Source organism: Lichenostomus cassidix, chromosome Z (assembly GCF_008360975.1).
Source record: "Lichenostomus cassidix isolate B80296 chromosome Z, HeHo_3.0, whole genome shotgun sequence".
In the NCBI taxonomy this organism is placed as follows: Eukaryota; Metazoa; Chordata; class Aves; order Passeriformes; family Meliphagidae; genus Lichenostomus; species Lichenostomus cassidix.
The window spans coordinates 71,511,634-71,536,989 of record NC_139511.1 but is presented as its reverse complement, the minus strand read 5'-3'; the positions used below and the strand labels follow the sequence as shown (position 1 = coordinate 71,536,989).

Sequence of the window (25,356 nt, the reverse complement as noted above, 5' to 3'; positions counted from 1 at the left end):
CGGGAGAAGGGGGTACAAGGCGGGGGTGGTGGTGGTTGGGGGGAAATAAATGCATTATGCAAACTCCTAAAAAAAATTCCAACCGCTTCCCAGTAGCGCGGTCTTACACACACCACCAGCACCCCCCTACCCCACGACAACCACACACAGGCACACACACATGCCCCTAAACAGGCACAAAGCATGGGGAGGGAAGGGGTCGGAGGGGATGGGAAAGAGGATTCGTATGCGATGCATAGAAGGAGAAATATTCCCCCCCACCTCCCAAAAAATAAATAAAGCCCGTTCCGCGCCATTGCAAAGTCACAACAGTGGGGAAAAGAGAGAGAAGAGAGAAAAAAAAAAAAAAAAAAAAAAGGGACGACATTAACTTTTGCATGCAGAAGGGGGAAAAAATAAAAAAAAGAAGGGGGGGGAAGGAAAAGGAGAGAGGCGTACGACCCTCCTGCAATTCCGATCATCAAGGCAGACCTTTCCTCGATGCCTCCGAATTTTTGTTGCCCTTTTTTTTTCCCCCCTCATTTACTAACCCATATCCCCAAAACGGCAGCGGGGTCTTCTTAGTAGCTTCCTCTTCTTCTTCTTTCTTCCTCCTCCTCCTCCTCCTCCTCCTCCTCGGATTTCCCCTCTTCTTGTCTCTTCTCTTTTAGATCCCGGTTTCAATCCCTCGCCACAGCCCCCAAAGGTGCTTTTGCTTGTGTTGCGGCAAACCCATGGCGGTGTTCATCTGTCAGATGGGGATGAGGGGAGCGCCCGGCCGCGCAGCGCACGCAGAGCGCAGAGGGAGGAGGGCGGGGGGAGGAGGAAGGCACCGGGGAGAGGGAGATGGACGGACAGACAGACGGAGAGATAGCTCGGGAGATAAATGATAGATAGAGAGAGATAAATAGAACGAGATAGAGCGAGAAAGGGGGGAAAATGGCGTCTTGGAAAGCCGGAATCCCGGAGTAAATCAAATTAACACGCAACACCCAGAGCAGTCCCGGCTAATTTTAGCAGGATCCAAAATAAAATGAAAAGGAAAAAGGGGAGTGGGTAGGAGGAGAAGGGGGGGATAGGGGGGCGGGGGGTGAAAGAAAGGAGGAGGGGGTAAGAAGGGGGGAAAAAAAACCGGGAGACCGAAAAAAAAAAAAGCCCCTCAATGCACTGGATAAAATCCTGGATTTGAAATCGATGGAGCTGGTCTCCAGCTCTCTCGCTTTTTCTTTTCTTTTCCTTCTTTTAAAATTTTTTTTGGAGGGGGGGCTCTTTTGCTTTCTGCTTGTTGTTGTTGGTTGGTTGCGAGCCTTTTGCAGGGGGGCGAGGTTGCGGGGAAGCGTTTTCGGTTTTGCTTTTCCCGGTGAGGAGTTTCAAAAATATTAAAAAAAAAAAAAAAAGGAAGAGAAAGAAAAAAAGAAGAGGGAAAAAAAAAAAAGAAAGAAAAAGAAAGAAAAAAAAGCAAAGCCCCGCCAGGAGAAAAGGGCTGCTTGGCGGCGGCGAGGAAGCTTCCCTTTATCCCTGCTCTCCCTGGGCTCCGGAGCGGGTGCCGGAGCTCCGGCGGGCTGCGGGGCTGCGGCCGCCCGCCCCGCTCCGCTCCGCTCCGCTCCCCCCGCGCCGCCCCGCGCCGGGCCGGGGGAGGGCGAAGGGAAGGCGGAGGGAAAACACCCCCTTCTCCTGATGGGGCCGGAGTCGGTGCTCGCACACTCACACGACACACACACACACCCGCATCCCCTTCCCCGCTGAGAAAGGGTGCGCCTGGGGGCGGCTTTTTGCTCCCCCGCTGGATTTTTCCTTTCTCTGTCTTTTATTTTGTCTTTTTGGTCTGGTTCCCCCCTCTCTCCCTCCCTGCGAGGGGCGGTGATTTGGTTAAGCAGATCTGGGGGGCTGATGTCTCTCTCTTCCCTCTGTTTCTATCGGAGTCCCGCAGCACCGGGGGCGGGGGAGGGGGCGAAGTGTGGGGAATAAATGGTAATGATCAGGCACACATACACACTCACACACACTCACACACGCACTCGGTGTGGCTGCAATGCTCAGCTCTGGGTTAATGTACTCAACAGTGCCACTACCTGACACAACTGCAGCACTGATGGGGGCAGGGGAGAAAAGGCAGAAGAGGTGAGATTCAGGGCAGGGCTATTTATCCCATTTATCCCACTCCAAGCTCAATCTCTCCCACGCCCTCCCCTCCGCGCCCCCTGTCCCCCCCACCCGGCAGCCCCCCATGTGCTTTCCACTGCGAGCTCATGACCCGTGCGAGAGATTTTTGGGGTACAGTGACTGCTGTTCAGACCACATTAGGAATTCCTTTTCCAGGGCTGGGGGAGATCAGCAAGGGCTCTCAGCCCCTAACTTAAGGACTAAATCCACCCTCCCACACACACCTTGCAAAATGGACTGGTAACTGCACAAAATACAACATAAACTCAGCTGCAGCCCTGTGGAGCTGTACCAAATCCGAGCTGTAGGGCTTTTCCTTTCCCACCTGTGCTCTGCCAGAAGTCTGGATGATGCAGCCTTTTGGGCTGCCAGCTAGGCAAACCTTTACTCACAGGAGTAAATTGTTGGCTTGCCTGAGTAATCACAGAAATGATGAGGAGGAACCCCCAGAGGAGGGAAGTCTTGTGGAATGGAGCTGTGGAATTGTACTTACAGAGGAAGAGAATGTTCCAGGGTTGGGAGGGGGAATGTAGGGAGTACCCCACTGTGTTCCTCTGCATGTTTGATCCCTTGCAAAGATGGTGCCACAGGCTTCTGTGTCCCAGAGTACTGCAGGATCCTCAAAATACACCAAGTCTCACCCCTTGGCTCTGGGACAGATGGTGGATTCAGGCCATCATCCCGAGTGACCTGAATTCAGCGTGCAGCTGATGCAAGGGCTGACCCTCACCTGTCATGGAAGCTTATTCATGTGCCATTATCCCTTTTGTCATAGAATCATACAATTATGTGGTTTGGGAGGGACCTGAAGATCTTTTTCTATCCCTGTCATGGGCAGGGATACCTTCCACTACCCCTGGCTCCTCCGAATTTCCATCCCACTTGGCCTTGAACACTTCCAGGAATGTGGCAGCCACAGCTTCTCTGGGCAACCTGTGCCAGGGCCTCAGCACCCTCAGAGCAAAGAGTTTCTTCCTAACATCCCATGTGAACCCTCCCTCTTTCAGTTCCAAGCCATTACCCCTGGTCCTGTCACTCCATGCGCATATAAAAGTTCCTCTCCATTCTCTTGGAGACCCTTTAAGCACTGGAAGGGGCTTTAGGGTCTCCCCAGAGCCTTTTACTCTCCAGTCTGAAAACAGCAGCTCTCTCACCCTGTCCCCTTAGGAGAAGCAACAGATCCACCATGCAGGTCCCAGTCTAACACCAAACTGGTAGAAGAGATTTGTGGGCCCACAAGAACCAGCACAGCCCTCATCAACCCTCAGCAGACTCAACTACATGGGTGAATACGTGCCCTCAGCCCCAGGGAAAAATCCCTGGATCAAGGGAAAAATCCCTGGATCAAAACCACAGCAAGCCATCGCTTCCCTCTGGATCTCCCACGTGAATGACACCTGCCGAGGTACCTGCAAACCCCAAACACAGGAGCTGAGAGGCAGCAGGCTGTGTCTGTCCTTCTCTCATGGTCCTTTCATCCCTCTTCCTCCCACTGATAAGAGAAAACAAATAAATCAATAAAATACACAAGAAGCCCCCAAATGGCGAGCAACAGATCAACCCCATCTCCATCCCAAACAAATACGCAACTCACAAACTTTCAGATCGGAAATGTCACACTGAAAATGTTGACATTTCTGATTGAAACCAAACACGGATTGTCGTTTCCAATCAGCTCTTTGACATGGAAGGGAGGCTTGTTTGTTTGAATTAAATCACCCAACTGGAGCTACATTTTGTCATTTTGTATCTAAACAAAGCAAAAAAGAAACAGTTTCAACATTTCTTGGCAGAACTGCCGGTGACATTTCCTGTGAAGAATTCTGGTTTTGAAAACTTTTGGCAGGTGAACTCTGTGTCAAAGAGCTCCACTGACCATCATCTTCCTCCTTGGAATACTCTGACACATGGTTATGAAATAACTGGCTTGATTAAATTAACACAGAAAACCAAATTATGGAATCAAGTACTCCTAAAAAAAAAAAAAAAAGAAAAAGAAAAAACTTTTGCTTTCCCTTTTCTAGAAAATAATACTTTGATTACATTCAATAAATTTAGGGTAAAAAGTGTTTTGCTAGCCTTTTCTCTTTTTCTCTTGTATTTATATTCTTCTGGAGAGTATACACATACATAAACAAATGTACTTAAGAAGCCCCACATAAATAATTTCAAAGTGAGTTCAATTTAGGAAGCAGTGGAGATAATGACTTATTTAATACTCACTTTGAAAACATGGCACAGTTTAAAGAAACAAAACTAAGAAAGACTCAGACCTAGTAAAGGAAGTTTGTGATTCACCCAAAGTTATTTTTAGGCCTGTCATATGTGTAACTGAAGGGGAAAAAAAAATACACCTGGTTACTTTTACTTGTAGACATCAAACTCTGTCAGAATAAATTTCATAAGCAGAAAAAGACCCATCCCTTTGAGTGGTCACCTTGTAGGACATGTGTGCATAAATCATTGTGAATCAGTGCTGACATCAAAGGTTTTCTGACCTGTAGTTTTGTCTTCTAGATCTAGAAAATTTTCCCTCTTTCAAAAAACCTCCTCCCTCTGTCTCTGCTGTGTGTCAAGGAGTTCAATCTAAGTGGATAATCTCAAAGAGGAAGTTTTCTCCTCTTTGTTCTTTTCACTTAAAAAAAAATATGATGGCATTCATAAAGTTGGTTTGGTTCTGCAGCAGACCTGAGACGAGTTTCCTTTTTGTGCCTTACAATCTACACATAACCTTGACTGCATGAGACAGATGTTTTATAATGAAGGCCATGAGCCTGTTATTTTTATATAAATAGCATATTGAGTTTAATAGCTGTATAAGTCTCCCTAGGTTCAAGGTATGAATTAAAATTATGCAGAATTATTGGGTGATTTGTAAGTCAATGTGAAATATTAAAAAAAAAAAAATCTTGTGCAGCCCCCAGTAAAACAATGGTAATTTTATAAGATACAAAAATACAAGCAGATTATTTAAAGTATCTATTGGCTATTAAAATTGCTTACAACAGATATTTTCCTTGTGTTTTTTGGCTTCTCAGATATCTAGCAGACTTCTGAGTTTTATAGAGAAGATATCTGTCTATCTATCTATCTATCTATCTATCTATCTATCTATCTAATCTATCTACCGATTCTATCTATCTATCCTCTATCTACACATCATCCTACAATCATTTATTTATTTAATAAATAAATAAATAACACATAACCAGAATTTAAGACATACAACAGTTTCCAACTCTTTGAATCCCACTACAGTGTAAGCAACAAGCCATCATATTTCAAGACAAGTGAAAACAGGGGGGAAATGTGAACATATTTCAATCCTCTCTTTTGTTTTTCCATCAAAAAATGGAAATCCAACTGTTTGGACAAATTAGAAATAACAGTGATTTTTAAAGTTGCCCTTTTATTTTATAAATCTTTCTGACATCTGGTATTGAGTTTCAACATTGTTGTGTGAACAATGACAGGCAAGAATCAAAATTCAGGGCTCAGGGGTTGGAAATCAAGTGCAAAACTAATTGTGGAAGGCATAACCTCCCTGTTTTGGTCAATTCTCTGTGGTTTTAGGGCATTTATAGCCACAGTATTCCCAAACGATTTATCTTGCACATTATTTTGATAACTGAGAGCTGACACCCTTGTCTCAGCATCTTCTTGACAAAGACTGTGTCATATTTGCTACTGTTCAGAAACAAGAGGATTTTATCTCCAATTCTTCAACCAGGACAATTAGAAGAAAACTTTGGTAGCCTCACAACCAGTATTAGAGCATGGGAGATGACTTCATGGGAGGCTGAGGTTTCTTATCTTTCTGATCTTTCCACATCTTTCTTCTCCCTGCGGAAGTGGTGTCTAAACATTTCTCTGCACACAAAAGTTGTAGCTCTTGGTGATGCAGCTCTTGCTGACACACCAGCAGAACACCAGGCCCTGCCCTTTGCTCAGGCTGCTCAGACACTCGTGTCCTTTTGAAACCCTCTGAAAATTTGCCATTTCAACATCCACCAGCTTGCCACTGCTCTTATTGTGTGATGATGTTTCTCAGTCTTCTCTGAGAAAACAAGTGACTCTGATCTCGTAAGTGCATTAAATTATTTCCTTCATTAAAAAACCAAACAAAAAAACCCCAACCCAACAACAAACATCAAAGAAACTAATTACTAATAAACATCAAAACCTGTTCTGGATTGTCATGTGCACCATTACCTTATGATGGTGTGGATTTCCATGGCAGTTTTCATACAGATTACAATTTTGCATCTATATGTACATATAGCCTTGAATACACATACTTATGTATATCTAAGGTTTATAAACTAGCATAGAAGCAACACCATGAATAAGAAGCACAAGACATCAGCAGAAATGTTACATCAGTCAATGAAGCACAGGACAGGCAGGAGGTAATTGAAAATTGTAAAATTTAGGATAGGGAGTGAATGGAAACACTGGATTTATTTGGGAATTTTGGCGATAAAGAATTGTTTAATCTAGCTGGGGAAGTCATAAAAGGAATTGATAACTAGAAGTTGAATTCAGAGAAAATATCACATTGCAATGAAGATGTATGAGGTTCATAGCAATTAATCACTTCAGAAACTTAATAGGAGGATAGGTAAAAATCACCATCTCATGACATTTTCAGCTTGGAGACTGGACAGCTTCCTAGAAGATATGTTTTAGCCAAGCAAAAGTAATTGGGTTCAGGACAGGAGCAGACATGAAATGAGTTAAGAACTGCCTAACTGACAGATCTCTGAAAGCAATTGTCAATGCAGAATTATGGCCAAAGAAGAGTGTTACTAAGGTTTTCTCCTATGCTATTCATCAGTGATCTGGAAGTAAATATAAAGCTACTCCTGATGACATTTGTAGATGACATTATGGTCACTGAAATAGCAAAGAATGAGAGTCCAGGGCGGTCTGATGTAGCAAACACCGCCTGGCTTGGGAAAAAAAATGTGTTTTACTGTACTAAGATACTTCTTGCAAACACAGAACAAAACCCTAGACAAGCCTGGCACTGCCAGCTTTGAGTTGGACCCAAAAATCTGAAGGTGCTGATGTAAGTCTTGGGTTGAATTTTAGAGGCTGTCTATGGGTCTCACTGACACATTTTAAGACATATGGTGACAAAATTGGAGAGGGTATAGAAAAAAGAAGAAAATAAAAAGAAAGGTCAGATGGAAAGAAAAATTATTTGAGGGCAAAGGCTGAAGAATTATGTTCAGCCATCAGAAAAAGATTTGATTACAGATGGAAAAATGCTTGTAAGTGAGAAAATTAAATGGTACCGAGGGACCGGACTTAGATACCTAATATCTCAAAAGAAGACGGTTGGGACCATTTCTCTTTTCATAATTTCCTAAATAACAGTTTAATTGACTCCTACCCGCTGTAAATCCAACTAATTTCTAACTGTCCAGGCACTGCAATTGGAAGACCTCACTCAAACATTTGGGATCCACTTTGGGTCTGAGTGTTACGTTGCCCAGGTGCAATTCTGGATTTGACCTGGGATTCCTTTCTGAAAATAAAGTTTGACTGACTCAAATAGAACTATCCTTTAGTCTAAGCCAAGCTGAATCCCTGACCACCCTGACAGGCTGGAAACAGCCTAGATAGCATGCATGGTCCTTTCTGGCTTGGCAGCCTTGGAAATGAATTTTCAGAACTGTGTAAATGTTTCTTGAACTTTACCTGACAGCAATGTGTGTACAGTGCATTTCTCATGGGAGCTGCCATATGGCACCAAGAAAATCTTAGCACTCCAAGGTGAAAGTAGCCAACCAGTGACTGAAGAAACACTGCCATAAGATTAGGTCAAATCACTACTTTTCCTAAGGAATTGTTGAACCACTCAAACAGGAGGGTTTTGCTTCAAAACATTTCTCCAACCCAAGACAGATTTCTTGGTACAGAAAAGGACACAGCCTTGGTTAGGCCCCACTGGTGATGTGTGATTTCATTTCCAACCTGTTTAAATCAGAGCAGACACCCAAACCTTGTCTTCCAGGCCACTGCTCCAAGTATGACACAGCTGGCTGTTCTTGAAGGGTCTGTCATTGTATTTTATTAGGCTGTTCTTTTAGGCATGGATAACATCAATTGCATCAGAAATAATTGATTTATCTTGTCAAAGTGTGTTCTCAGTCCCATGGAGAGACTAACAGTTTTTATTTCTCCTGAAATAACACAGGATTGCCTTGGCTTTATTAAAATATGCGTACCCTGTTCTTCCTAAAAAAAAAAAAAAAAAAAAAGCTTCAAGAAAGCCTACACTAACAATCTTCAAAGAATAAGAAAATGTCTTCTTCCTCAGTCTGTATGATTTTCTTGGGCCAGTCACACAGCAGGAGACATAGACCACAAGATAAAATCAGCAGTAAGAGGGTGAACTGAGGTTGGCCTCAAAAATTATTTGGAGGAATAAAATGAGCATATTCACATGCTATTGGTAAAGTGTAAATCCTTCAGATGGCAATGGATAATAGCCATATGGATATCCATCCATGGGTAATATGCATATAAAGAATAACCTGTTCTCAATATCTGTGCACCTTAATCTAAAACCTAAATCATCTTAACCGTTCCTTCCCTCCCAAGGCTTTGCAAAACTTGACACATGGATGCTTCATATGCTTAAATTATTTACGATTGTTGTGGGACATCTGAAACTTTTGAAGATGGAAACATGAGGAACAAGGTGGATCCCATTTCAGCGTGGAGCTCTGTCTGAATAGCAGTTTGCAAACATTCTTCAGGGAGCTTGGCACCAAGTGCCTGGGCAAACCCCTGCCAGCCTGTGCACACAGGGAACAAGATCCCACAGGGCCAGCGTGCAATATTTGGCAAGAATAACTGCTGGTATTGAGCCTCTGTCATCTGTGCTGGATCTCCTCTCAGGACAGTGCTGTTCCCAGCCAGGCAGGTTCAGGTTGGTCAGTGCATAGGGGGAGGTTTGAATCCTTACCATGACAAGCTGTAGCTCACCCAGCAGAAAGCAGATTATATTTATCATTTACAGGTCTACAGCAGAGCCTCGGGATACCTAATTCTGCCTTTTCTCCCTTTTCCCTGTCCATCACCATTTCCTGACACTCCCAGGGTGACAGCCAGCCTCGGCATGGGGTGACTCAGGGATGCTCTGATTCAGAGGGAGCAGCCCGGGTGACCCTCTGCTCCCCTTCCCGAGGGAAAACCGGGCAAGAAACTCCAGCTCTGCAAAACCAGCAGCTGATTGATTCCCCGTGTTACAAGGAGAGTGCAGAACAACTTTTTAACTCACACCCCGGCCGTTTATCAGCGTTTTCTTATTGCAGTTTCTTTACCACCGAGTTAAATTTTGGAAAAAAAAAAAAAAAAGGAACAAAATCAAAGAAACCAACCCAAATGAGTGCGTGGGGCTGACGGGGGTGGGATTTGCCTCACGGCTACAGCACTGCCTTGCCTGTTTTACTTGCCCTTTTCCGCACCAGCCTGTGTAAGTCGAGAAATTTTGGGTGTTTTTGGTCGAAGAGCCATGAAGCATTGCCCTCTGCCGGCAGGTCGCACACCTGGCTGCGACAGCGCCCGGGCTTGGGAGGGAATTCAAACCTCAAACGTTTCAAACAGGCTTATTTAAATTTTTAAAAACAAAAGAGGGCAAAGGCAAGGCAGGAAACAACAACAAAAAAAAGTATCAGCACCAAAGGGATCGCTTGTGTCCTTAGAATTTAAAAGACAAACCTATTTTTATGTTTGGGGGTGGTTTGGGTTTTTTTTTAAATTTTATTTTGGTCATGTTTTAAAATATCAACTGACAAAGCGTTTCTTGCTACAGCTGGGCAACATTGTGCTCATGCAGCAGCGTGTGCAACTGAGAGAGACTTGTGCAGCCCTGCTGTTCATTAGGAGTGAAATGCAGACTGAAAACATGAATGGCAAAAAGTCACTGCCAATAAAAAAATTGTCTGAGAATGCAGCTACCTTTGGTGCTAATTTGGCCCTCATTGCAGCAGGGCCTGAGCCGTTCATAATCTCCTAGAAAAATATTTATCCTTAAAATCTGCAGGACTTGAGGAGGACTCCAGTGCTTCTGTTTTACAGACAAGGAAGGGAGACATAAAACAAAAAAGGAAATAATTTACCTTGGGTTGCAATGGGAACTTTGGGCTTTGGGAGTTTTAAAGCAGTAGGGCTTTAATTAACATTTCTCACACATTTCTTGTTCACAGATGAGCTTTCCATGCTCTGAAGTTTACACCAGCTCAGTCCAGCTTAACCTGTGAAGAGTTTAGGAAACAGGATATATTTTTAACTTTTCTTACTTTGATGAAACTCTGCATCTTAAATAAATTATATAATATAGAGCAGGAAACTTCTACTGAGAGCAAGCTAAAAATATAAGATTTTTTTTCTCTCCATCTCAGCTCCTGTTCCCAAATTACACTTGCCTTGCTCAGTCTTAGAAAGTTGACACAGAACAAATCGTCCTATGTAAATTGCAAGTTTCCCTCCTGATTGACAGCAATCCACAAAGATGGATTAATTCCAGAGGAAGTCAAGCAAAGACTGTGTCATGACTATTAACCCAATTATAAAGATGTTCCAAATTGCTGTGCAGTTGCCAGCACATCCTTTGTGTGATGCCTCATGTAAATTTGGAGTGCAGAACAGACAGAGCAGACAGAGCACAGGTGAGGAGGATGTCATGAGCTGCATGTTACATTGTTCAGTTTTGCTCCCTTGGCTACTTCAGCCTTGCTAAGGAGGGACAAAACCTCACTCACTCCCTCCTGGGGACTTTGATCCTGAAGACATGCAATGGGCAGCCAAGCATATGACCTGCTACATTCTTTCTGCTTGTTTTGGCTGTTCTCGTCCCTTAGACCAAAACAAGTGATTAAGGGAGCAAGGACAACTATCCTTTGCAATTTGTGTGAGGGGAAGGAGTGAGAACAGGGGCTGCTGTGAGATTGGTATTGTCACACCACTGATGTGAATGTGCCACTCCTAAGTGCAGAGCTGTGACTGAGTTTATCAAGGTCTCCTTTTCCAAGTGATAATAAACCTAATAGCTGCCCACAACTTAATATTTTTTCTTGCACCACATATGTTCACTTTTGGTCCTTGGATTATTTTTTTTTTCTCCAGTCTCCATCTGTTCTTTTGCCTTTGAGGTACTTTAGTTACCATGGAAATGACAACATCATCTGGATGGGTGGAGCTTCGTGCAGTGTAAAGTTGGTTTCCTACATCAAGTGTTTTGCAAGGTATGGGGGTGGCTGACAAAATTACAGCATTTTATGTGATAGCTTTTCATGCTTTTGGTGTGCAGCAGAGAGATACCTGTGTGTGTTCATGAATGCAGTAGGTCTGCTCCAGGAGGGGGGATGCTGCTCATTTTTGATCTGCCAGAAGAAATCTTTCACTTGAGTCCTTCATGACTGATTCCTTCCAACCTTTAGCTGCAAGCTGGATTTAATCTGTCAGGATCCTGCTGTAAGACACTTTCTGAGTCCTGTGACTGTCAGATGAGTCAGGCAAAGTGGAGAGCTCATTCCCTGCAGATTGTCAGATGGGTCAGATGAGGTGGAGAGCTCACTCCCTGGAGATGTGCATCTCTTGTCAGCATTGCCACAGAGCAGAGCAGGAAGAGTTAATTCAGTGGGTGGTGGTGACACAGACTTTGCTGTCTGGTGATGTGTGTGGCTTTGACTCCTTGGTCTCTGTGAGGTGCATTGTGCCTTCAGCAAGTCCACATGACAAATGTTTCATATAACCCAGAGATCACACAAAACAATTGTACATGGACACCACAAGTTTCATCTCAGCAAATCTGGCTAATCCAGGGCAGAGCCCTGTTTTGTACCAAATCAGACCTTTTTTTACTAGTGACTCCTTGGACTTCAGTATAGAGCCAGAAGCTATTAGCCACTATTAGCCCCTGCAGCACCTGGCAATATTGATTATACAGCCTCCTGGAGATGAAGATATTTTCGATGAATAACGATTTTTGGCAAAGGATATTAGGAGAAGGGCCAGATATGTCAAAAAGATGAGAACTTGGCCCATGAAAGTCAATATTAAGGTCTGTACAGTCTCCAAAATGCTTTTAGCCTAGTTCATATATTCTGCGGGTGTCTCTTAAAGAATCTGAAGTGCTCTCTGCTTGTCTAATCAGGTATGTGGATGGGGCCAGGAGATGTGTCACAGAAAAGGTTTTAATGAAATTCCCACTGAGACCAAAGGAACAGGAAAGTGCAAATTCATCAGAGAATATGCAAACATGGGCTCCTGGTGGAGTCTCTTGAACACAGACAGTTCTGTCTGTCTGAGACAGCATTCAGTTCTTAGAACTTTTGGTGGAGAGAGGCTGAGGAACTCAAAGGGAATCATGATGTCCCATGCAGAGTCCATGACTTTGGTCAGTGCTCTGTGTCTGCTCAGGAGGGGAGTCTAAGGTTAAATCCTTGGGTCTTTTTTCCTCAGCTTTCTTCATCACATGGCTAGCGTGATAGTATTTGTTTATTTCTATTATAGTTATTTTTAGGTGCTCTAACTCCAGCTGCATCCATTTCTTGCTACAACAATCCTTTCAAGAAACATCCTCCCCAGCAACACTGAAAATCTTTTCTGCAGAAAAAAAAAAACCCAACAAAACCAGAAACTAAAAAAATCTAACCAACTCAGCAGTCAGCATTAGAAATCATTCTCAGGGGCACATGCCAGCAATAAATAAACTCATGATTCTCAAAAAGCTCAGCAACTGCTGGTGATGCTGCGAGTTTTTGCAGCAATTTATGAAAATCCATCATTTGGTCTACCATGGACGTCAAGCTCCAGGGCCGGGAAGCCTTTAGCAGTCTACTTTGATTTTTTTTCTTTTTTTTTGGTGCCTTGGCTGTGGTGAGCCAGGGCAGTGATGTGTCAGGCACCACCCTGGCTAAAGCAGGAGCAATTGCACCAGTGATCTGAGGAGCGAAGAGCATGACCTGCTGTAATTGGTGCCAAGAGCTTTCAGCCGGGCGCGACGGGCTTGCCCTCGGTGTGAAGGGAGCACAGGAGGAGTGCTCATCACACAGACTCCTCAGGAGAAAGTGAGGACCTGGGGGGAAAAACAAGGCAGGTCGCAGCCTTCCTAGAGATGGGGATGTCTGAAGCCACACCTCTGCAAGGGCTGCTGGCAGTTGGGGATGTTTCCAGTGTCGCGGTGTCACACTCCCAACACAACAAACTGCTTAATAAGCCAGCAGATGCTCCCAGCATTGGTTCGTCTCTGGAGCAGTTTCCATCTGAGCCCAGTGCTGGAGTTACAGGGAAACAGCAGGAGAGAGGCTCAGAGGCTCAGGGGGAGAGCGAGTGGTCACCAGCTTAGCTTCCAGCACCTGCTGACCTGGACTGTGGGAGAACACCAGAGTCGACAGGATGGCTTTGAAACCTCTTGGACAGACACAGGCAGGACCAAGAAAAATAAACAAAAAGGTCCTTTCTTGCTATAATATAGCAAGCAAAGAGCAGGTGGGGATTCAGCAGTGGATGGCCTCCAGGCATCTCAGTGGTGAAATTAAATCTTTTTTGCTGCTTGCTGCTCAGCTTTCTTTTTGCTCAAACTTAGTGCTGAATACACTGGGGTTGCTTCAGAGGTCCTCAATCACCTTTTTTGCTAGTGGTCAGTTTTCCCAAAGTCTCTTTTGCAGCTCACAGAAACTGCTGACAGTTCCTTTGTCAGGATGCTTGGCCACCACACACATCCCCTCACCTGGGGCAATGCTCCTCACAAGAATCTGAGGTGTTACAGGGGAAGGGAGGAGGAGGTATTTCTCACCCAGGAGCCCAGAAATCTCCAGGACAATGTACACAAGATATAGATCCAAATGGAGATCAGGTATGACGAGACCTGAACTAGTCCTAGACGTGCAAATGTGTCTTTCTTAGATTAAAATAGGGTTGTAACAACCTAACTTCCACTTGTCTCCTACCCTTGAGCTGGTTGACAGTGGGATTTCAGCGGCCTGAAGAGAGGTATTCCAAGTGCAGGGCCCAAGACTGAGGTTTTTTTGTCACCTGCTGAGCAGTTGAAGCCACAGTGAGGTAAGCAGGTCTCTTATTTCATAATAGGTTTTTCATTCACACTTAGTAACAGGCATTTTATGGCTCAGAGGCAGCAAGAAGAAAAGCAGGTCTTTTTTTTTTTTTTTTCCCTGGTTTAGACCTTTATAAGGAAATACACTGCAAAAGTAAAAAACCTGGGAATTTGTCTTTGAGGTATCTGTTTTTTACGAACTGGTTTTGTTCTACATTTGGATTACAGCTTGGTGAGCAATCAACTTCTTGAGCTAAAGCTCTCAGAATAACATGAATGGAGTTTTTTTTTAGGTTATTCAGGTGTTATTTTTTTCCTTGCCCTTTTTCCCACCAAAATTGTAGCTGGGGCAGGGTGGGGAGGGGGAATAGGTTGAGTTCAATGGATTTCTCTTTGCTATAATAAAGTCTTTTCACTTGAAGAGATAAAACTTTTCTGACCAAATTAATCAAAGCAATTAAATGAATGAAATGTGAATTCACATACAGTTTTCACAGACCTTCATCCAGAGGTTTGGGGGAGGCTTTAAGGGTTCACGAGAAGGAAGTAGATATTTGTTTGCAAAGTGTCACCACGATCTTAGAAGGATGAAGATATCAAACTGGTGTTGAAAACTAGGGTGGAAGGTCTGCTATGTGGGTTTTACGTGTTCAGGGTTTCTTCACCCCAGCAGGAAGTGGGGAAAAGTGGTTTGCATCAGCTGCACTTTCTGCATTGTTTTCTCATTCGTCACCAAATGCCAGGAGCTGCAGTAATCCATCCTGGAAGTGACAAACATATGATACTGTGTGGCCTGATCCTGTGGGAGGAAGGGTGGAATTTCCTATGGGTGCAGATGCCTCAAGAAAAAGTACTTTTTTTAAGCCTGGAGTCTCTTCCTGGCTGTCCTGTGTTAGTGACAAATAGATCATGATTTCAAGACTTTATACTATATTATCAGTCTCCTCTAATAATTCTTTTTTTCGTTTTTATTGTGAGTATTTATCTATTGATTCCAAAGGGACCATGGTGGGTTTGGGCTGTAGAAGAAATCATTTCCACATAAAATAATAAAGGGTTTTTTTTTTGGTTTTTTTTATCCTTAATTTACTGATTAGGTATTAGGTGCATCTGTTATTTGTACCCTTATTTCTCAAAATCCTGTATTTGTCAGAATAAACTCTGACCTTTAGCCATGGGAAAAAAATAATCTTATAAAAGGATTTACAATGAAAATGTGTACTTGTTTGATGAAAGCTGCTGGAATGGCAGCTATCCTCTTAAGGGCAGGATTAAGGTTACAAAGGCAGATGGAACATTATTATTCCCTGATCTGGTGAGTATTGGACAGTCCAGCCTGCGGGTTATTTCACATCCTATATGATTTATCCATAACTGTGAATGGAAGTGTTCAGGGCCAGGTTGGACAGGGCTTGGAGCACCTTGGATTGGTGGGAGATGTCCCCAGACCATGGAGGTGGAATTGGACTAGATGAGCTTTAAGGTCCCTTCCAACATAAATCATTCTCTGATTCTGTGGTCAAAAAATGCAAAAACCTGTTTGCTGTGATCCTTTAGGAGTTGTTCATATTCCAGATAATTTGGGTGGTTTTAGTGCTGTGTTCCAATCTCTTCTCTCCTTCCTCACACCCCTTGACAACTTTGAAGGCCAAGACATTTGGAGAAGAAAGACATGCCCATTGCCTGTCAGATCCTGCTTGTGAGCACAGCTGTGGAAGCTGAAGTAGCTGCAGCTTTGTTGCTGTTCATCCACACCCAGAGATGGGCAGTTACCCCAGTCCACGGGTGTCTAATGATGTGTTGGTGCTAAATTTACATCTGGAGAAAATCCTGCTGAAATTGGTTTTGGCCCTGCTGTGTTGCTTGTGAGGTTGGAAGAGTCCTGGGTTGTCCCTCCTGTTCTGGCTGTGCAGTCTGTGGTGCTGCTAACCCTATACCTGCTCCTGGGCTTTAGCTGATCTGCTTTGGGCATCATCTTTCAGCACATGGACCATGCCAAGGCTCTTTTGATGGGGATGGAAAGTGTCTACTGCATAATCCAGAAGTGTTTTACCTGGACTATTGACAAACCCTTGTGCCTCTGCACCATCAGCTCATTGCCTCTCAGGACTGACACTGTGCTGGTCACAGCAACACATCCCCAGGCTGAAGCAGGGATGCAGCTTCATGAGAAGCAGAAAAGAACAGTGCCAGAGCCAAAGATCTGGAGTTTCCATCACCCTGGGGACTGTTTCCCCCTGAGCACTGCATCCTCTGATTGGAATTCCAGATACTCTCCTGGTTCGTCTTTTCTCCTTGTATCTGGTAGCTAATATTTCTTTATTTGTACTGCTTCCTTTTTTTTTTTTTTTTTTTTTTGCTTACTCATGCTCTCACAGGAGCACCTGTGGTATATCAAATCACAACAAAATCCCTTAATCTAGTCTGACATTTTTACTCTGGAACTTTGGTTGTTTTTCTTGGGTGAAGTACATTGTTTCCTACACTCATCAGTGGCTTTATACTCAATAGAGCTGATAAAAACGAATATATTCTGTCCAGGAAGAAATTATTCAATTTTTTTTTATTTTTTTCAAATTTGTTCTGATTCAAAATTGACCTTATAGAAAGACGTCTTCTCAGAATTTCCCACGCAATGAAAAGTGTGGTTAAAACAATCCCATCCCACACATATTAAAAAGCCCCAAATAACAAAAGGATTTGCACAAAGTTCACACTGTACTTTTACAATTGCAAAAGTAATATAACAGTGATCCTGACTCAGTTACCCACCTACATGGATTGCTAATGCTCCTTGATATGTCAAGGAGTTTCTGAGATATCTCCAGGGACATGAATTATGATGCCACAGGCCTTCTGCCTTTCTGGAACAGCCCATATAACCCTTGTGGAATACTGCAGAACATCTCAGATGCCAACAAACACCTGTGCATGAGTAACAAAACTGAGCTTTGAAGTTGTGCACATTTAATCTGGGGGTCCGTGAGCACAGTCCTATCTCTCTCTGCCTTTTTGCTGAAGTTTGATCTAATGAATCTGGCCTGGTATTGGCCTTGTGCTGATTTCAGTACAGGTCTAAGAGATGGTGCACTAAACTTCCTGCAGGTCAGTGTTTCCTAACCAGGGTGCAAACCCAAGAAGTTTGCCTGAGTGCTTAGTGTGAATTTCAAGGTGTGTGTCTGAATGAAACTTGGCTTAAACTTGACGTGTTTATCCCTGCAATACCACTATAATTCTGGCAGCTCTTGTGTCACATCAGAAAAAGTCAACTGACACCATGTTTCCCAAAACCTTGCAAAGCCTGGACTGGACAGATATCCCTGGTGTTGGATGTACACACCCTAGTCTCAGCTCAAACAAGCAGGAAAAAAAGAGGCACATCAGCAGAAAGAATGGAGCAAATTAAAATAAACTGCGCAACAGATGTTGGGCTCACTTTTGTTCAGCTGAACCCATCTATAGCACTGCCTTGGTAGAGCTCCCCTCCCCCTTTTGACCTTCTCTTTTAGGCCAAGCTGTGACCTTGGGTGACCCAGCTCACTTTACACCTTGGCCTAATTACATCCAGAGGAGCAGGGGTTGGAATATGATAACTGTCCACATCTTTATCATGGGTGGAAACAGGCGGAATGATCATTTAGGATGGCTGGAGAAGGTAAGGCTGGGAGTAATGAGATGGAAAGTTTAGATTGAATATCAAGATAAAATTACCCACAATACATTATTTTAGGCAAGAGGGTGTATTAAGTCTCAATTAGCGTCAGTATGATCTAATAGCACCACATCTACAGACAGCATTATGGTCCCATGGCCTATTAAATCATCTTTCACAAAAACCCATGGAAGGCTGAACTGGCTAAACCACCAGTAAATGTAATATAAAGACTAATCCCATGATGGAGCCAGAGTGGAATAAATAGGCAATTTCCATGTCACTCATGAGAAGACGTTACACCAGGTCATGATATCCACCAAGCCCTGTGTCTGTGCAAAGATGCTTGGTGGCACTTTAAAAACTGTCTGAGTGACTTGGGAGTCATTATTTTATTTCGAAAACCAGGATAGTAATTTAGGCATATTGTTTGCCTGTCGTACAACTTTTGTATCACCTGGTGACAATGAGGTTTATTAGGCTCACACTTAAAAAAGTGTTTGGGTTTTAAATGTCCACCTAGTTCATGAGCGTGTGAAGTACTTCTGTCTTGCTCTGCCTGTTTTCTTGGATGAAGGACTAGGAGAAAGTTTGGTACAAGACAAATTAGGCTCCTTTCTCTTGGGGGGGGTGTTTTTCCATTTTTGTTTGTGTTGTTGCTGTTGTTTGGATTTTTTTTGTTTGTTTGTTTTTGTTCTGTTTTTGGTGAACAAAGGAAGCTTACTAGCAATTAGCTGAGCAAGTAAACCCTAAACAATGATGAAACTGAGATGAAGTCTCCCAAAGTGGCATTTTGTGGGATGTTTCTTTCTGGATGCATGTTCTGGTGACACATGTACTACATGAATCAGTGTATGTCACCACCAAGTGTAACACACCTTTGATGCAGACACGAGCTGGAGGAGGATGAACATCCAACTCTGAATTGTCATGTCATTGCCACAAGCCTGAACGCTATAGAAATCCAGAGCATCAGGGGTATTATTGCAATTTGCATAAGTAGAAAACACAGTGATTAAAAGTTATCAAAGAAAGCTATCGCTCAGTTGTCAGCTCCACAAGCAGATTCTAGTGATGACTTTCCAGCTCCTTCATAATAATCTCCATAAGTTCTTGCTAAGAGCTGCATTGAAGTAACCTGTCATTTTCTCTGTCTTTCACCAATTTAGCTCAAAGAGATGCGCCAGCTGTGATCACTTGGAGTCAGAGCTGCTGTGTTGCAAAGCTTTGCTACAGCTGCAGGCAAAACATACAATTTGGAGATCTGCCGAACCCAAAAGCCATGGAAAAAGCAGAGCTGCAGCACCCACAGCATCATCGTGGCAGGCAAAGAACCTCCTGGGAGAGGAGAGTTCAATCCCAAGTCTGTTTTGCATGTGATGAACCAGGGCACTGTGTAGGAAGGAATTCCTTGGTCTGAGTGGTGTCTTGTGTTATCTTCCTGTGGTTTCTGCTGGCCTCTGGTGTGGAAACAGGGTGGGAAAAACGTGGAAAACACAGGTCACACCTCGTGGGTCTGGAAGATCTGCTGTTTTGTTGCTGATGGGTAAGTGCTCATCTGATTCAGTTTCCACAATATGCACTGCTGAGTGCCACAAAGCCAAGGAGGTGTTATAAAGCTCCCTCAGGCAAGATGATGTCGTTTCCAGCCTACATTTGCTTTGAAAGGATAGGAGATGACATTATCAGTCAAACATGACCTTTCAAGGTAGAAAATGAGACTGAAGTATAGACTGTCCTTCCCTTGGCCTCATTTCTCTGCCCTAGAAAACCTCTCCTGATTTACCTACTCTCAGGTGGTTGGACTTCAGGATCCCACACTCCAAATATCCTCTCCCTCTCCCTCTCCCTCTCCCTCTCCCTCTCCCTCTCCCTCTCCCTCTCCCTCTCCCTCTCCCTCTCCCTCTTCGCTCTCCCTCTCCCTCTCCCTCTCCCTCTCCATCTTCTCTCCTTCACTCTCTTCCTCTCTCCTCTTTCCTCACTCTCTGAGTGCGAGTGTTCAACATGGACCAGTTTAGTACAACTGTAAGCTGATGCAATTTTACTGAAATTTCAAGAACTGACACCAGTTCTTCATCTCTTTTTCTGCTGAGCAAAACTCTTTTGCTGGCTAAAAGGGGGGCCAGTTTTCCTGCTCACAGTGAGGTGAAGGGATTGCCAGAGCAATGCTGTGGGCTGTGAGTCCTGCTGTTGTTCTTCCCTCAGACATCTCATCACCCTCTCCATTTCATTACCCTCTGCCTAATGACAGATCTATCTGTGTGTAAAACACAAACACGCCTGTGACAAGGTTGACTCAAACACTCAGGCTTCTTACAAACCTCAGCCTATCACCAGCTAGGGGGATAATTACATTTTCTTCTATAGAGCCAATTAGAGACTGATAACATTATCACAATTATCTGATTAAACTTTTGCTCGCTGTCCTTTAGAATTACTTCCAGTCCTCCTCAGACACTGAAAAGCATGAAGCTATGAAGCAGTGGTAGCTTCTTTGGTGCTGTCACTGCCAAGAGACTGAGTGCCAAATGTTTCATGTCCTCCTCAACAGGGAAATCTCTATTAGTCTGGAACCAGGCAGCCATATGGAAAAGGCATGGGCCATAAGCAGGAAAAATAAAAAACCTCATGGACTTTTTCTCCAGGGTCATAGTTCCTGAACGGTGGTCCAGGTTACATTGCAAACCATGTTTGTTATGGCACATCTCACCTCAGGACACCTTGATTTTACTTAAGGATCTGTCTCAGCATAGTTAGCCTGCATAACTTCACTTAGTTTTTTATATCACTAATATGTAAAACAGAAACATTTTGAATTTAACTTACCAGGTGATTTGTGAGAGGAAAAAAACAACAAAAGAAGGAGGAAAAAAATCAAATAAAAAGAAAATTCCAAAATATTAACAAAGGCTTTTGGGTACCAGAAGTATGTGAGACCTCTCAGTGGGAGTTAATCTGAGTTGTTTTCTCCACGTAATTGTGATGGGACATAAGTCTCTTGAAGTTTGGAAAAGCATGTGGCCAGTCTTGCATCCAGATCTCAGAGCCTGAGGGACTTGTCTGCACTCTCTGATGGCAATACCTGAGTGCCTTGGCTTTTATATTTAAACAGATGCAGATAACTGTATTATTTCCAGATGAAACATGGAGGCACAGAGAGCTAGGTAATCTCTATTGGATTTACCCATATCCGATAGCAAATCAGTGACAGAGACAGAAAATAAGCCTGAAGCTTACCTGGCCCACAGAGGCCTTCTTCTTGTCTGTAATTCATCTTTCTCTGCTCAGTCCAGGATTTTGAAGGTTCAAGCAATACTTGCAAAAAGTTGCCTCTCTTTATGAATGAAACAGTACTGCCCTGAGTTCTTCCAGGGCAGAGTCAACACTCAGGGGTTCTGAGATCAAGCCCAGTTTTTCACTGTGTTTGGTTCTGGGTTGGAGCTTCAACACTGAACACTGTTCACAGTCCTTGCACAGCAACATCATGTGGAACTGTCCACCAGCCCAGTGTGAGACCCCAATGAGCTCCCCAGTGACCCCAAGCTGGGTTGGCAGCCCAGCCCAAAGGAACCTGGCTGCTGCTCTCCTTCCCAACAGCTTCTCATGCTTCCTGTGTTTACTCTGGCAGCAGATACCTTTGGTGCCCACATCTCGTAAAACCTACAGGTGGTCCCAAACCACATAGCTTGGTTTTGAGTCAAGATTCATATTCCCAAGCATTTCTGAGTCCAGGATTTCTATTATTTGGCATTCCACAGGCATGAAGTCACCATAGAAATGCACATTTGGAAAACAGGCAATTTCCAATCATTCAAGAGAGGTTTGGCATTCATGGGTACATCCATTTCAGCATCAGCACTGGCATTCCAATATTCCACTAATGGCTACAATTATGATGGGGTTACAAGAGCACGAACAGGAATGAGGGCCCTCTATATTTTGAGTTAAGATATTGCAATTAAAAAAAAAAACCCACATAATATTCTAAAGGAAAAATGCATGCTTCTATATTACAGACAGGTTTGCTAATATTTTCAACGTTGTAAGACAATCTGTTTCAAAGCTGAGAACAGGAACATGTCAATCCAGTGTTCCTTTAAGAGGGTGCAACATGATAATAGAACAGAGGATACTCTCTGTTGTAACTGCTATGAACCAATTTATTCCTGGGTACGTATCCACGTGAAACTGGGCTAACTTTCCTCTTTGTCAAGTGCAATACATTAGATTCTGGCAACATCTTTTTTGTGTCACATGCTAGACCTGTGGCACTCTAGACTCAGCAAGGTCTTTCAAATTCCAAGAATAAAAGCTCTCAGGAAAGTGAGTTGGTAGCCCCTGTTTTTACAATATATTGCTTGGCTTGTTGCAACCCTTTCAGCCAAACAATTATTTTTTCCCAGAGTTGAGTGCTCTGTGTGAATACCAAGTACAGGAACTGTGATTAGCAGCTTCCCTTGGAAGTCTCCTTCTATGAGCTCTTATTTGATTTAATCTTGTCTCAGGTAAATAAAAGGAGTGAAGTGGAAATAGCCTTTGACCTACTAATTAATCACTTGCCTGTGTTAACTATTCCTCCGTCAATGTTATTAAGTGGCAGCATCTGAGTGTAAATAGGCAACCATGTAGAGAGGCTTAAGTGCCATATGGCCTTACCTGCTAAGTCTCCTTAACCCTTTGGAATTGATCCCTTGGACTTTTTCATTTTTTTAAATTATTTTTCTTTTTTTTTTAATTTGTTTTTTTTTTTAATTTTAGGAAGAGATTTGATGCAATATGGTTGAAACATATCTGTCCAATTCAGCCCCATCTGCAGGGCTGTTTGAAAACACTCAGCAATTGTGAGGAAGTGTGGTTACAGATGCACTGTTCACCTCGTGGTGATCAGGGTAACTAAGGCAGCATTTGCTGTCACATGCAGGGCATTGGTGATCAGCAACAGCTTGTGTGTGTGTTGAATATTAGCAGGGAAGCATTTACTCATAAAACCCTGATGAGGACTTGAGTGAATGACAAATACTCCTTCCAAGAACAAGCTTGGAAGACTGCTATCTGATAGAACTCTTTGTACTGGACTAGTTAGAAACATGGCTGTAAGTCTAATTCATTACCCACTTATGGCATGTGTTTTGTCCTGGGCAAACATTCAGGTGTGTTTTCATAGAATCACAGACTCATAGAATGGTTTGGGTTAGAGGTGACTTGATAGATCTAATTCCAAACCCTGCCAGGGACAGGAAGGCCTTCCTACACACCAGATTTTTTCTCTTAGATGTCATTTAAGGGGAAGAAAACAGCTAAGGAAAGGAAATTTTATTGATCCTCCTCTGGCATATGGGTGAGCTTCTCCTACATGTGAGTTGAAGGATGGAAAATTTAGCTGGTGCTTGAAAATGCCTGTGCAAAAGGACTGTAGCCTCATTCACACAGACAGTGGTACCCTACTGCCAGTTCTGTGATCCTGCTATTCCTGGATGGATGTTTCTAGCAGGAGGCCTGACACAACCTTATTCTTTGTGATTCCACTAATATGTAAGGCCAACTTTTAGGCAATGTGCTCAGCTATGACAAGCAAGTTCTTTACTTCTGCAGAATGAAAGACTAAATCAGGTGGTGTGCAAGACTGCACCGTATAAATTGCAGAGTTCAGAGAGACCAGTAGGAATGCTTTTTGTTTTACAATGCTCACAATTTCATCTCTGCAAAAAACGCATGGCTGAATGAGATCCTGACAACCTTCACATCACTGGTGACAGTGGGAGTAGTGACCCTGCTCAAGTTTTAGGTTTATGAGCACCTATCTTTTGAGTTTAACTGAGCCCATGTATTGTAAATCGAGTCATAAACCAAGTGATTTTTATAGCCTTGAGGCTGGATTTGTTGAGATCAATATTATTTATTGGCAATCCTTGCAGAAGTACAATTGCCTCTTTGCCATGAGCTATCCACAAATGTGGGTGGTCTGTTTGAAGCCTGCATGCTCATGGTGAAGAACCAAACAGTATTGCTGTTGGAGTTTCACAGCCTGGTAAAATGACCCTTTAATGAAATTGGCCAAAGTCAGCAGAATTGCAGTAATATAACTGAGGTTGCAGCCAGGCTACCAAGGCTCCTTCCCTCTACCTTAATGCATCACAGAGCAGAACCTGGCCCAGAGCCTGTAATCAGTTTGAACAGACTGTCAGGTGCTTTGGGATTTGGAGGTGAAAGGTGCTGTGTAAATGTCAGGCATCATTTACTGGGGCTCTACATCCAGGCTGAGAAGCACAGCATGCCAGAGACACTTCAACATGGTGTTAGGAGTGATCTTGGGAAACGTATTGCATAGGTTGCAAGGACGTTGGTTGAGCAGAATCATGTAATTTTAGTTACTCTACATTACTTGATGCATTTTCCTTGATATCCCTATTTTATCTAATTTCCTCCCTAGTTTCCTTTATTATTAATATAAATCAAACCAAGTAGCCATGTACTTAGATATTTATTTATACAAAAGAGGTGTGATCCCAGCTCCCCAAAGCTGCTCATGTAAAATAACAGATCAGAGTGAATCATTTTAGCTGGAAGGTTTATTTGGTTGTGGGTTGCTCTTTTTGGTTCGTGAAATGTTGATGAGCCAATCACAACATTCTCACATCTATTTGTTATTGCAAACAACCTACAAAGTAATGAATAGCTCACACTAGGCTGGGGAGGACATTCACTGCTGAGGCTCCAAAACACACATTCTATTATTTACACTAGTCACCTGGTTGCCTCGCTGCTTCCTGATGGCATCACTCAATTAATTAAGCAACAGAGGATGAATTTGGAGAGCTGCATATGTATATTCGTATATACATATGTGGGTTGATGGTTGCTCTCAGGGATTTTCAGTGCCTCAGAAGACTTGAATCCAGTCCCAGATAAACAAGTCAGTTCCAGGAGAGGGGGTGTGCTGTGAACAGCCTCTTCTATGGATGTAGTTTTTCCTTCAGTGACTATTTGTGACTTTATCTTTCAGGTTTGCTTTCAACAGGTTAAATCTTAAAAGGGAGTGCAAAAACAAGGAAGGAACTCTCTTCTTCCTTGGTTCCTCTGTGACACAAAACACATTTCCAGGTGAGAAACTGAGCTCTAACTAATATCTCTGAGTACCTGCAGGGTATTTTTCATGCCACATGGTATCAATAAAGAGCTCCCCTTTCCTTTTCTGGAGCACAGTAGGTGGTGGAAGAGGGAGCTGGCTGGCTGCACTGAGAAGCTGCACAGCAAGAGGCAGTGAGCCTGGGCAGGGATGAGAGAGAGCTTTCCTACTTCAAGTCACAAAACCGTGGGAAAGGTGACTGCAGATCAGGAGAGGTTTCTCTCCCAGACTCTCCCTGGGCTCTGTGTCCATCACAGGTCCTCTCAGGAGGAAATTCAGGGTTCTATTCACACTGTCTTCAGGGGGACTCTGGGAAAAACAGCTTCAAGAGAGCCTCTAGGGAGACCTTCTCACCTCTCACTA

General features: G+C 43.4%; 1 protein-coding gene across 4 annotated transcripts in view; it reads right to left on the bottom strand.

Annotated features, from left to right (window-relative positions):
* The window catches only part of SETBP1 (SET binding protein 1), a 269,168-nt gene extending 266,401 nt beyond the window's left edge, over positions 1-2,767 (bottom strand). For 2 of the 4 annotated variants that reach the window (XM_085043351.1, XM_085043352.1), the window contains exon 1: positions 531-1,600. The gene's annotated coding sequence lies outside the window, so the exon portion shown is untranslated. Of the gene's footprint in view, positions 1-530; positions 1,601-2,635 lie in introns of those variants that run through there. The other 2 variants (XM_085043350.1, XM_085043349.1) reach the window with 2 other exon arrangements.
* Positions 2,768-25,356: the final 22,589 nt, after the last annotated feature.